This window comes from Scyliorhinus torazame, chromosome 2, assembly GCF_047496885.1.
Source record: "Scyliorhinus torazame isolate Kashiwa2021f chromosome 2, sScyTor2.1, whole genome shotgun sequence".
NCBI classification, from domain to species: Eukaryota; Metazoa; Chordata; class Chondrichthyes; order Carcharhiniformes; family Scyliorhinidae; genus Scyliorhinus; species Scyliorhinus torazame.
The window spans coordinates 141,638,117-141,652,308 of record NC_092708.1 but is presented as its reverse complement, the minus strand read 5'-3'; positions in this window follow the sequence as shown (position 1 = coordinate 141,652,308).

Here is a 14,192-nt window from a genome sequence, read left to right as displayed (position 1 = left end):
CCCAACACATGACCCCACTGTCCCCTAACCATCCTCTCCTAACTATAACATGAGAGATCAGATTTCAAGCTCAGTTCAGTCCCAACCCTTCAGCCCTCATGAATGTCTCTGCCTCCTCTGCTGTTTCAAAGAAATGTCCTTGGAGGTATACGTAATGTTCATCTTCTTGTAGAGCGCTGCCTTTGCTCTGTTAAAGGCCACACGCCTTCTTGCCAGCTCCACGTGACATCCTGGTATATACAAATACCATTGCCTTCCCACCTGACCTCCCGATTCTGCTTGGTCCATCTCAAGACCTTCTCCTTCGTCTGATAGCTGTGAAAGCAGACTATCACAGCTCTTGGTCGATCATTCGTCTTTGACTTTGGATGGAGCAACCGATGATCCCTATTCAGCTCAAAGAGCGAGGTGTTCTCCTCCTCCCCAAACAACTTGGCGAACTCCAAAAAGAACTCCGCGGACCTCGGCCCCTCCAGCCCCTCAGGCAGTCCCACAATCCGAAGATTCTACCACCGTGGCCTGTTCTCCCGGTCCTCCACTTTGGCTCTCAGCCCTTTATTACTGTTCTCCAACTTCAGCAGCTCCTCTTCCAGTGAGACAAGCTGGTCACTGTGGTGTGACAATGCCTCCCTCACCCCCTTCAACAGCTCAGCAGCTCGCGCAACAAATCCAATGTCTTTCCAAGAGTCTCCTTCATCGGGTCCCCCCAGCATATCTTCCACCGACTGTTTGAACGATCCCATCATCTCCTTCCCATGCCGCTCAAACTTGACCTCCATCACCTCAGCCAGCTTATCCACCGTAATGGTGCAGCCCCAGCCAGTGAGTTTGCTCCTGCCATCTTTACTCATACCTTTATTGGAGTTCACATCAAAATTCTCTCCAAACCTGGATTAAAAGGGCCAAAGAACATTATTGATCCCCCTACTAATGGAAAAAGTGTCTTCCTATCCACCCTATCTATGCCCCCCATAATCTGACATACCTCTATTAAGTCACCTCTCAAACTTTGCTGCTGCAATGAAAACAACCCAAGCCTATCTAGCTCAGACCTTCCAGCCCAGTCAGCATCCTGGTAAATCTCATCTACATCCTCTCCAGTGCAATCACATCCTTCCTATAATGTTGAACAGGACTACAAGCAGTATTCCAGTTATGGCCTAACCAACGTTTTATACAATTCCAGCGTGATCTCCCTGTGCTTGTATTCTATGCCTTGGCTAATAAAGGCACATATCTCAAATGCTTTCATAACCACCTTATCTACCAACCGTGCCACCTTCAGGAATCTGTGAATATTCACTCCAAGATCCCTCTAATCTTCAGTACTTTCCAGGGTCCTACTATTTATAGTGTAATCCTTTACCTTGTTAGCCCTCCTCAGGTGCATTAACTCACACTTTTCTGGGTTGAATTCCATTTGCCACTGTCTTGCCCACCTGACCAGCCCATTGATATCCTCCTGCAGTCTACATCTATCCTCCTCAGTCTTTACCACCCTATCAACTTTGGTGTCAACTGAAAACTTCTTAATCAAATCCCTTGTATTTATGTCCAACTCATTAATGTACACCATAAATAGCAAGGGCCCCAGCACAGAGCCCTGTGGAATCCCACTGGAAACAAACTTCCAGGCACAGAAATATCCCTCTACAATCACCCTCAGCCTCCAGCCTCTCAGCCAATTTTGGATCCAATGTGCCACTTTGGATCCCATGCGCCATTACTTTCTTGAGTTGTCTTAATTTGTTAAGAGAAGGTTGTGTTTGATAAATGCAATTGAATTTTTTGAGGAGGCAACCAGTAGCGTTGATGCATTTGATGTGGTCTATATGGACCAAAGCAAAGCTTTTGATAAGGTCCCTCGTGGCAGACTAGATGTCGAGAAACTACTTCCTCTGGTTGGAGAGTCAAGAACAGAGGAGTATTGTGTCACAAACAAAATTTATGTATTTTCTTTAACTGCCCATGATCAGTATGTTTTCTTGCCCTCAGAGTGAGTGTCCCAAATTAAATTATCCAGCAGCAAGCTTTTTATGAGTTTAAAAATAGACAGTTATTTTTTACAATATGCTTACCCCAAATTCAATGCAACTGTTAACACAGTCATCACACACACAGGCACACATACTCTCACAAATACAATGATGAGATACAGATTAAGTTAATATACTGTGGAGCAGCTTATAATGATCTCAGCCTCGCAGCCAGTAGTTTCTGGGATGAAGTTGAGGCTTTATAGTTGAAGTGAAGGTCTGATATAGCAAATAAATCTCTGCAAGCCATGAGGCTACTTGTAGTTGAATTTGTAGGAGGTTGGTTCTCAAGTGAACTTTAACCAAAACAGGTGGGGGGAGTCATATTTCCTGTTAGGATCTCCCACTTTAAATGTATTGCTGCTTATTACCTTGGTTGTTTACATGATTTGCAGTTAATTTGACGGTTTTCAATGGAGCTCTTTGTCTGCATCAGATATTGTTTTTATTAAAAGCAGAACACAAAAAATGATTCCCTCAGCATCTGACTTATACAAGTTCAAGGTCCTTTTTGCAAACAAAGGATGGCGTGTACATTGATTCCAATCATCATGTGTTGTTCTTTGACACCTTGAGATTCACCCAGTCTCGGATGAGGGAAACCATTATAATATAATGGAAGATTGATAGAACCAATTCACTCTGTCTTACACACATTGAGCTTTGATGTCTCGTTTTGTCCAGGGAGAAACAGAGAATCAGTTTGGCGGGAATTCCAAAGTTCTGGGGCGAAATTCTCCGTTATCGGCGGAAAAAGATCGGCGCAAAAAACGGCGCAAATCCGACTTGCGTCACGTCGGAAAAATGGGTCGAAAGTCTCCGGCCCAAAATGGGCTAGCAGCGACGTAACGAGATCGGCGCTTGCGCAGTGGTTCACGCCGTGCAGCGTCATACCCGCCGCACGGCGTGACGGCTCATAAGGCCGCGCTGCTCCCCCCCACCCGACCGCAACACCCGACCGCAACACCTGACTGGATGGCTGGCCGCTGCTCAGCCCCGAGGTTCGAGTCACGGGATGTGGAGGCGCTCCTGGACGCGGTGGAGCAGAGGAGGGACGCCCTGTATCCCGGGCACGGCCGCAGAGTTGCCCCACGCCACAGCCGGCGTCTGTGGAGGGAAGTGGCAGAGGCCGTCACCGCTGCGGCCCTGACACCACGGACAGGCACCCAGTGCCACAAGAAGGTGAACAACCTCATCAGAGCAGGCAGGGTGAGCCTCCCCATATCCCCCCCTCCCCCATATCCCCCCTACCCCGTATCCCCCTTCCCCCATACCCCCCTCCCCCCATATCCCCCCTCCCACATATCCCCCCTCCCCCCATATCCCCCCCTCCCCCATATCCCCCCTCCCCCATATACCCCCTCCCCCCATATCCCCCCTCCCCCATATCCCCCCTCCCCATATCACCCCTCCCCATATCCCCCCTTCCCCCATATCCCCCCTCCCCATATCCCCCTTCCCCCATATCCCCCCTCCCCCATATCCCCCCTTCCCCCATATCCCCCCTTCCCCCGTATCCCCCCTTCCCCCGTATCCCCCTCCCCCCATATCCCCCTTCCCCCATATCCCCCCTCCCCCCATATCCCCCCTCCCCCATATCTCCCCTCCCCCATATCCCCCCTCCCCCATATCCCCCCTCCCCCATATCCCCCCTTCCCCCATATCCCCCTCCCCCCATATCCCCCCTCCCCCATATCCCCCCTTCCCCCATATCCCCCCTCCCCCATATCCCCCCTCCCCCATATCCCCCATATCGCCAAGTGAATCCAGCCCTAACCTTAACCTCTGCAATGCACGCACAACCGATGGCGTGCATTCATATATCTGCCTAACAGTGTTGCCTTTTACCCCTGCCACCCCCCCCCCCCCCACAGGATAAGCGCGCACACAACAATAGGGAGCATGTGAGGACTGGAGGAGGCCCCGCTGATGAGAGGCCACTGACCGAACACGAGGAAAGGGCCCTGGAACTGGCTGGCGGACCTGACGATCGGGAGGTTGCTGAAGCAGAGGTCGGGGGCGTAGTAGCAAGTGAGCCACAGACAGCCCGTCCCCATATCCCCCCTCCCCTATATCCCCCTCCCCCAGATCACCTGATCACTGCCTGATGTCTAACCATGCATGCTTCATTGCGTATCGCAGGACCAAATGTCCAGGCACCCATCCCCGCAGATGCAGACCGCCCGCAGGATGCCCCTCGGAGGCCACGGGAGACGGAGAGACACGAACTCTCCAGCATGCGACGCCCGCAGGATGCCCCTCGGAGGCCACGGGAGACGGAGAGACCCGGACCCTCCAGCATGCGACGCCCGCAGGATGCCCCTCGGAGGCCACGGGAGACGGAGAGACCCGGACCCTCCAGCATGCGACGCCCGCAGGATGCCCCTCAGAGGCCACGGGAGACGGAGAGACCCGCAGCCTCCAGCATGCGACGCCCGCAGGATGCCCCTCGGAGGCCATGGGAGACAGAGACCCGCACCCTGAAGCATGTGACGCCCGCAGGATGCCGCTCGCACACCACGGGAGACGGAGAGACCTGGAGCAACAGGGAGACGACACCCCCGTCACGTGCGGGAGCGACCATCCAGCGACGAGGGGGGCAGCCACAGGCCCCCGTCACATTCGAGCCAGGACACCACTACCCAGGACACCACTAACCAGGACACCACTACCCGGGACAGCACTACCCGGGACAGCACTGCCCAGGACACCCCTACCCGGGACAGCACTACCCGGGAAGACGAAATACCGGACAGTGACTCAGAGTGGATGGGTGGAGTCGAACACCAACCCCAAAGTGCCATGGACTCAGAGTGGGACGAAGAGCACGACACAACGCCACTGCTGTCACCAACACCCTCCACCATCGCAGAAACACTCACCTCGGTTGGGCACTTTAGTGATGAGGCGTCTGGTACACTCACTGGTGCGCACAACACAGCCGTCCCGGTACAGCAGGTGGAGGTAGGAGCAGCAGAGGGGCCGGGCGGTCGGAGGGCAGCCCGGCCCAAGCGAACATCTGCCGCCCAGATGGATCCCGGGTTCCCGGATTTCCCACACCCACACATAGATCCGATGCAACCACCGACCCGGAGACGAGCGAAGAGGGTGACGGGCGGCTTGCGGCGGCTGCAGTCGCAGGTGGTGGAGTCCACCTGCGTCCAGGAGCTGGGAGTGGTGCCGGTCATGCGTGCCAACCAAGCTGACACCGCACGGGTGGCGTCCGCGGTGGAGGCAATGGGTGCGACGGTGTCAGACATGGGGAACGGTTTGCGAGGCCTTGGGCTTTCCGTGCAGGCGCCGTCTGTGGCCCAGGAAATGGCTGCCCTCTCACAGGAGGCCATGAGCCAGTGCCAGCGCCAGATGGCAGAGGCGCTCAACACCATAGCCCAGTCTCTGCAGGCCATGGCCCAGTCTCAGCAGGCCATGGCCCAGTCTCTGCAGGCCATCGCTGAGGGCATCGGCGCCAGTGGCCATGTGCGAGCCGGCGTCGCACTGTCACAGACAGGGTTTGCCAACCCCCTGGGCTCCATGGCTGCAAACCTGCAGACCCCTGTCGATACCAGCACGGGCCTCCAGGACTGGCAGCGCCAGATGTCGGGGGGGCGTCAGATGGCCAGTCCGTTCGCATCCCCCACCCATGTAGAGGCCAGGGGGCCATCGGGCACCCCGAGGGAGGAGGAGGTGGTGTGGTCCGTCCCGGCTCCCCCTGTAGGGGAGGTCCCGGTACACCGCGACACCTCGGACTCCCCCCCCTTCCGTCCCAGGTGCATCGGGTGGGCAACGGGCAGGACAGGCTGGCAGCTCACCATCCCAGTCGCCCGGGCCACAGCCTGGCCCATCTAGGCCAGGATGCCCCAGGAAACGGCCGCCAAAGGGATCCAGTGTCAGAGGGCAGGAATCGCAGGAGACCACCTCCAGTTCTGCTGTACCATCTGGGGAACCACGTAGACGTAGTCAAAGGGCCCGTAAGGCCAAACAATTAGACACTGAGTAAGACACTGGCACGGGTGCAGGGCACAGATGAGTTTTAGGGGCTAGGGCACGTGCATGAACTCGTTTGGTTATTAAAGTCAATGTTACACCTACAGAAGCTGCCTTTGTGCTCTGTCCAAAGCGTGCGGGGGTATCATGTACGTTGAGCGCAAGTGTGTGTGTGAGGGGTGGTCTTACCTCAGCCCTAGGTGAGTCTGCCCCCTTCCCCCTGGGCCGCCATCAACATCCCCCGGGCAGAGGGCGGGACCGTGCGCTGCAGTGTCACAGCCGCATGCAGGGATGGTCCGGGGTGATGGTGGTACTGTGGCCATGGGTCAGACATAGTCCAACGATGTAGAGCCAGGAGCTCACCACAGGGCGGGTTGTCATCATCCTCCATGGCCTGCAATAGACACGCGTCCACCCGCAACTGTGTGAGCCCGGCCCATTGTGCCGCAGGTGGATCGGCAATGGGGGGTGGGGGGGGGTGTGCATGCGGGTGGGGTGGGTGGGGTTGGGGAGGGCGGTGAGGGTGCTGGGTGGGTGGATGGGTGGGGGGTGTGGGTGGTCGGCTGTTGCCATGGTGTGCGGTCTGTGGCCATACTACCCGATTCCCACGCCCATCTAGTCAGTGAAGCGGGTGGCTATCAGTCTGTCCCGTGCCCGCTGGGCCAGCCGGTAACGGTGGACAGCCACCCGCCTGTGTCTACCCCGTCTGCCCTGACCATTACCCCCATCCCCCTCATCTGGGGAGGACTGCGCCTCTTCCTGCTGCTCCATCCTCTACGCCCTCCTCTGCCTGCGGCACATCGCCCCTCTGCTGGGCTATGTTGTGCAGGACGCAGCACACCACAATGATGCGGCCGACCCTATCTGTCCGATACTGGAGGGCGCCCCCAGAGAGGTCCAGGCACCTGAAACGCATCTTCAGCACGCCAAAGCACCTCTCTATCACTCCCCTTGTCGCTACATGGGCATCATTGTAGCGGTTCTCCGCCTCATTGCGTGGCCTCCGTATAGGCGTCATCAGCCACGATCGCAATGGGTAGCCCCTGTCGCCCAGCAACCAGCCCCGCAGCCGGGGATGGCGTCCCTCGTACATGCCGGGGATGGATGACCGCGACAACACGTATGAGTCATGTACACTGCCTGGGTAACGGGCGCAGACATGCTGGATCATCATGCGGTGGTCGCAGACCACCTGTATGTTCATCGAATAGGTCCCCTTCCTATTGGTGAACATGGCCCTGTTATCTGCAGGTGGCCGCACGGCGACGTGCATCCCATCGATCGCGCCCTGGACCATGGGGAACCCGGCAACGGCAAAGAAGCCCACGGCCCGGGCATCTTGGCTGGCCCGGTCCATGGGGAAGCGGATGTAGCGGTGCGCCATGGCATATAGGGCATCTGTCACTGCCCGGATGCACCGATGCACCGATATCTGCGATATGCCGGACAGGTCCCCACTCGGTGCCTGGAATGACCCCGTTACATAAAAGTTCAGGGCCACCGTAACCTTCACGGACACGGGGAGAGGGTGTCCCCCGCCAGTGCCACGCGGTGACAGGTGTGCCAGCAGGTGGCAGATGTGTGCCACGGTTTCCCGCCTCATCCGGAGTCTCCTCCTGCATTCCCGGTCCGTGAGGTCCTGGTATGACTGCCGGGGCCGGTACACACGGGGCGCCCTCGGGTGCCTCCGTTGCCGTGGGGCCGCGACGTCCTCCTCCCCCTCCACGTCCTGTCGGTCAGGTGTCCCTCCAGCCTGGGTGGCTGCCGCCTGTCCCTCTGCGGCAGCCTGCGCCGCCTCTCTGGCACGCTCCTCCTCCTCCTCCTCCTCATCCAGGGCAATATAGACATGAGCGGCTGCCGCCACGGCGGCCAACATCGCTGGATGATCGGAAAACATGACGGCCTGGTGGGGGGGAGGGGAACGACGACATGTCATCATTGCCCATACCCCCTCCTCCCCCCAGCCAGGTGGCATGGACCGCATGGGTCCAACTGTTGGAGGCTGGCACCTGGCCAGGTGGACCAACTCACTTGCCCTCGCATCCCCCTCCCCGGCACGGACCCCCCATCCCCCTCCCCGGCACGGACCCCCCCATCTCCACCCCGGCACGGACCCCCGCCCCAACCTCCACCCCGGCACGGACACCCCCCAACCTCCACCCCGGCATGGACCCCCCCCCATCTCCACCCCGGCACGGACCCCCCCCCAACCTCCACCCCGGCACGGACCCCCCCCAACCTCCACCCCGGCACGGAGCCCCCCCCCAACCTCCACCCCGGCACGGACCCCCCCCAACCTCCACCCCGTCACGGACCCCCCCCAACCTCCACCCCGGCACGGACCCCCCCCAACCTCCACCCCGGCACGGAGCCCCCCCCCCCAACCTCTACCCCGGCACGGACCTCCCCCCCAACCTCCACCCCGGCACGGACCCCCCATCCCCCTCCCTGGCACGGACCCCCCCCAACCTCCACCCAGGCACGGACCCCCCCCCAACCTCCACCCCGGCACGGACCCCCCCTAAACTCCACCCCGGCACGGACCCCCCATCCCCCTCCCCGGCACGGACCCCCCCCATCCCCCTCCCCGGCACGGACCCCCTCCCGGCACTCCCCCGGAGCCCAGCCTACTCTAACCACCCCCCCCCCCCCGCCGCACACACACACACACACAACCCGAGACACACCTCTCCTCACGCATTCAGACTGCGGCCACGCCATCGCCTGCCCAGAGCCAACCCCCCAGGCCGTCATTCACCTCCACGCTGGTCGGCGTGAACCTGGAGCACCGGGTCACGCCGATGAAAAGGAGGTTTAATTTACGTCGACGTGAACGGTCATCACGTCGACGGGACTTCGGCCCATCCGGAAGGGAGAATATTGGCAGGCCGAAAATCGGCTGCCTTGCGCAGACCCGTGACATTCTCCGACGGCAGCGGCGACATTAACGCCCCGCCGACTTTTCTCCCTTCGGAGACTTCAGCAACCGGCGGGGGCGGGATTCACGGCGGCCAACGGCCATTCTCCGACCCTCTAGGGGGTCGGAGAATGACGCCCCTTATGTGTTAATCCATCCTTAAACAAAGGGACGGGTGAATTGCTTGAAAAGTTATGACTGTCCTTATTTAATTAGATATTCGCTTGAGAGTTAGGAGCAAATTAAGGTCTAGAATTTTATCCTGCGGGTGGTCACAGTCATTGTTGGTGCAACCTGTTGCCAGTTCTTTTGGCCTGCCCCCAAAGAGAAGTAAATGATCTGCAACTTCCTCTTGTGTTCCGAGGGATGGTGTTTCTTCAATAAAGACTGGTTCACTGTGCAACGAGTCGACTTCAATTTCTGCTGATTCTGGGAATTCGATTCAAAGGTTACACAAGCGTGTCTGTTGATTAAAGAACTTTGCTGATTTGGAAGGACATACAGTGTATCAATGCTTTCTCTTCTATTACAGTGAAGGATTGCCTGCACCAGCCTTCATGCTGTCATTGAGGTACCTCCTGAACCCTGAAGTTGATTAAAGCAAGGTTGCAGAATTACGCTATTCAGCTGTATAACAGAGAGACACCAGGACATGTGTCTAGCTTGAATGCAGTCAGATATCAATTTACCTCCACGTCAGCACTCCAATACTGGCTGTCATTATCCCTGATTTCTGTTATTCCTCTGAAGAGAATGCTTTCCTGGTCATCAAGGTCTTAAATTTCTTTCATGGAGATTCTTTTAACAGATTTCATGTGTTTTTTTTGCAAATGTCAATTTTTTGGAATGGTGGCCCACTTAAAATAGTCTAATTTGCCACCGCCATGACACTGCGCAATTCAGGTGGGGCAGACTTCCCTCCCATGGATCTTCAAACACCATAGCGGGGACACTGGAAAATGGTGGTTGGCACTTTTTCAGGGCGTTTCCTTGCCTTGCTCTTCTTTTGGTTTTATAACCCATAAATTGAGCAACTTCATCAGAATGTCCTTGGGAAATTTTGCTCACATCTCTAACAAAAACCTTATTCTGCATCTGCTTTCTGCACCCGCTTTTCAGCCTGTCTGGTCAGTTGTACAACTTTGCTTAAATTTAAATCTTCCTGAGAAGTCAGGGAGACTGTCATTTAAAATGTCAATGATTATTCTATCTCTGATCATATATTGTCTTTTAGTGTTTCATCAAATTTCAGCTAGGAAGTGCAATTGACTGATGAATCAGTCAATCCTTCACCATATTTTTAAAAAATAGATTTATAGTACCCAATTCATTTTTCCAAATAAAAGGGCAATTTAGTGTGGCCAATCCACCTACCCTGCACATCTTTGGGTTGTGGGGACGAAACCCATGCAAACACGGGGAGAATGTGCAAACTCCACACGGACAGTGACCCAGAGCTGGGATCGAACCTGGGATCTCGGCACCATGGGGCAGAAATGCTAACCACTGCGCCACTGTGCTGCCTCCGTTCATCATATTTTTGACTGCACCAACTGAACTTCACCCTCTCAATGACAATGGGCATGATTCAGCAGACTTAAAAACTAAGCCCGCTCGCTGTTGGGCGCATTTAACGGGTTGTTTCTCGGTGGCTGTAGTGCCAAGAAATACCCCGTTATCCAACTGCACTTTGTCTTTTTTTTGCCCTTGGTGAGTATTTCTCTGCTGAGGTTGCATTCAGAGTGATTTCCTGCTGGCAAGCTGAATTCGTAACCTGCAGGTTGGGGCACCATTTTGATCAGCAGCCCTGATATTCCCCCCCCCCACCCCACTTCAGGCCCCCATGTGTTATCAACTCCCCCCCCCCCCCCTTCCCCCCCTACCTCCTTCCACCTTCTCCAGGCCATTGAGAATCCCTCTTCTCTCCCTCTCCAAGTGGCAAACACAGCGGCCCGACCCCTGACAGTACAAACCTTTCACCCTGGCACCACCAGCCTGCCACCCTTTTCTGTCTGCGACCACCCCGGGGTCTCCAATGGCCTGAGAGATCACTCGAGGTGGTGTTATGTCTGTGGTTGGGAGAATAGGGTGGGGTTGGGGGAGAGTGGACCTCGGAAGGGTGCTCTTTCCGAGGGTTGGTGTAGACTCGATGGGCCGAGTGACCTTCTTCCCCACTGTAAAAATTCTATGATTCTATGAAAAGTTGTCTTTTCATGTGCTGCTTGTCTTACCAGTCGCTGAGCTGCCGTTGTTATTTGGCCGTCTCTGCTGTGGCTGCTGGGTTGGCCTCAAAGTCCTTCAGCCACTGAGCTGCTCTGTTCTGGGCTTCACTTGCAGCTTTTCTCACCATTTTCTACTGTTCTTTCGTGAGTGTAGTCACCGCTGCCACCATCTGTTATTGTGGAGTTGTCTCAAGAATATTCATAACCCATTGGCCAGGTTTACAACAGCTTTATAAAAATGGGATGCAGTCGAGGGGATCCCTCCGGGGCACAGAGTTATGTATAGCCCCTGGAGGGAGGGGAATATGTCCGGGCAGTGACCTGGCACTACCCCTGGTAGAGGTTGATACTGCCAGGTTGTCACAGTGCCAATCTGTCCTCGGGGCCAGTGGAGGGACATGCCCTTGTGGAAGCCCCTTTCGGGGGAATTTCCATTTATGTGTGGTGGGGAGGGGAGAGTGGGTAGTGAGATGTCGGCTCTATCACGACAGAGTGACGGCGTAAACCATGCCCATTCATTTTTTTCTTCTCAGGTTCAAGATATGGAGAAGTTGTATTGTGATGCAAGTGATGTGGCAGTGTTAAATCTAAGCAGAACTTTATAGACAGCACAGTACAACTTTTACACACGTCTAGTCTCCTCGATTCCCAAGCTTACTCTGACCAACCACTACAGCCAGGTCCATGCCTAAACACTTGATAGGCTAATGTTCACCTGCTCAGTCTCCATAGGGTCTGGGCTGGTCACATGGCCTGCGAAGGATCGCCTCTTAAAGAGGCCATGCTACCACATTCCTCCTCACTTAAGTTCCCTTACAGATCCCTGAAATACAAAAACAGAAAAACCCTTGCTTACCGTCATATAATGACAAAAAAAGTTACAGTAAGGGAGTTTAAAGCAAAGTTCATAGGTCTATCATGTGACTTCTTAACGCTTGCCGAAAGTCTCAACTTGGTAACTGGCTTTTCCAGACTGGAGGTATCTGAGTCTAAAGGAAGGGCAGGCAAATTGGTGGAGTCCGCAGTAGGAGCAGTACTGACCAACTCCTTCTGTGGCCCCTGATGATCTTCCTTGAAAAGATCTTGATTCTAACACCACCGACTCAGCAAGTGTTGTACTGGTAGCTGGGATTGGGTCTATCCGCCCCTTTGCAGGGACAACAGTTTCTCTCCTTCTCAAATGATCAACATGTTTTCTCACTTCACAGCCCTGTTGGACTACGAGATAGGATACTGTCCCAATCCTCGCAATATCTCTTCCATTCTCTTCCGCAACTAATCTACCAAAATTCCACACAAACATTAAATCTTCTGTTTGAAAGTACCTGTCTATCTTGACTATTTCGTGATACCCTTTCTGTGAGGCTTGTTTAGCCTCCACCCTCCCCGACAAATTTGGGAAAATTAGATCAAGTCAGGTAGTGAGGTGGCTGACCATTAACAACTGAGCCGCGGTGATCCCAATGGTGGTGTGCAGAGTTAAATTGTACGAGAGCAAGAAGTCCGGTAAACGAAACAGCATTAGCCGATTATTTTCATTGATGCTTTGAAAGTTTAGACAGATCTTTCGGCCAGCTGTTTGGTGTGGGGTGTTAGCGAGTGGTCCGTATGTGCTGGATGCCAGTCATTTTAACGAAGATTTGAAACCTTTTGGTTGTGAAGGCAGTACCATTGTTTGAGACAGTGGGGGAGGTGGTGGCATAGTGGTAGTGTCACTGGACTAGTAATCCTGGCTTCGAATCCCACCACTCAATAAAATATCTGGAATTAAAGTCTAATGATGACCGTGAAATCATTGTCAATTGTCATAAAAACCTACTGGTTCACTAATGTCCATCAGGGAAGAAAATCTGCTTTCCTAATCTTGTCTAGCCTACATGTGACTCCAGACTAACAGCAATGTGATTGACTCTGAAATGCCCTGTTAAATAGCCTAGCAAGCCACTCAGCTGTATTCAACCTCGACAAAAACACAAAAAAAGGAATGAAACCGGAGGGACCACCCGACATTGAACCAGGCACCGGAAACGACAATGGCAAACGCAGCCCTGCCGACCCTACAAAGTCGTCCGCTACAAACATCTGAGGGCTTGTGCCAAAGTTGTCAAACTCACAGAATCATACCTGACAGACAATGGGCGGGATTCTCCGCATACTGATGCCAAATTCATAATCGGCGATTGGATGGAGAATACCTTTTTACGACTGAATTGGGGGTGTCGCCTGGTTTCAGACTGCCTCACGCCGTTGGGTCAGCCTCAGGACATTACCAGAAGGCCCTCCCCCGATGCTCCGTCCCCGATGGGCCGAGTTTAAGACGGCGCAGTTCACTTTTGCTCTCAGTTTTTGTGAACCGCACGTGGCAGCTGCGGACTGTGTCCAGCGCCGCCACAGTTGGGGTGGGAGGTGTGCCACTGGCCGTGGGGGGGGGGGGGGGGGGTCAGCAAGGGCTGGGGGGACTAGTGGGGGGGTGGCAAAGGGGGGTCCAGGGGGGCACTATCTGGCAGGTCAGGTCCATGCACGGCCGGCGCCATGTTTTAAGGCGCGACCGCTGCTGGTTGACGCCACGTGCATGAGCACGCGCAGCCACGGATCCAGCCACTCTCCGGCCATTTTTGGCACGGAAGCCGGGTGTTCTACCTAGCTTGGCGGCTAGCCCCTCACCGTTGGTGGAATTAGTGAGAGTTTGGGCTGATTTTGATGTTGTAAAACACGCCAGCATTAGCACTTAGCCGCAGAATCAGAGAATCCAGCCCTATATCTCTGAAACCTAAATACTTGGCCTCATCAGCCTGAAAGGTGCACTTCTCTAACTTTTGTAATGATATGCATCACTGTATATACACAAGGGGTCAATGTAAATACACCACAACTAAGTAACCACTAGAGGGAGCACCAGAGATGTATATATTAGACAAAACAGAAAGTCAAGCGGCACTCTTCACAAGAACGGCAGCTGGAAAGCAGGACACAGACAGGCAGCTCAGATGTAACGTATAGTATAAGCGCTGGAGAGAGAACAAACTCACACAA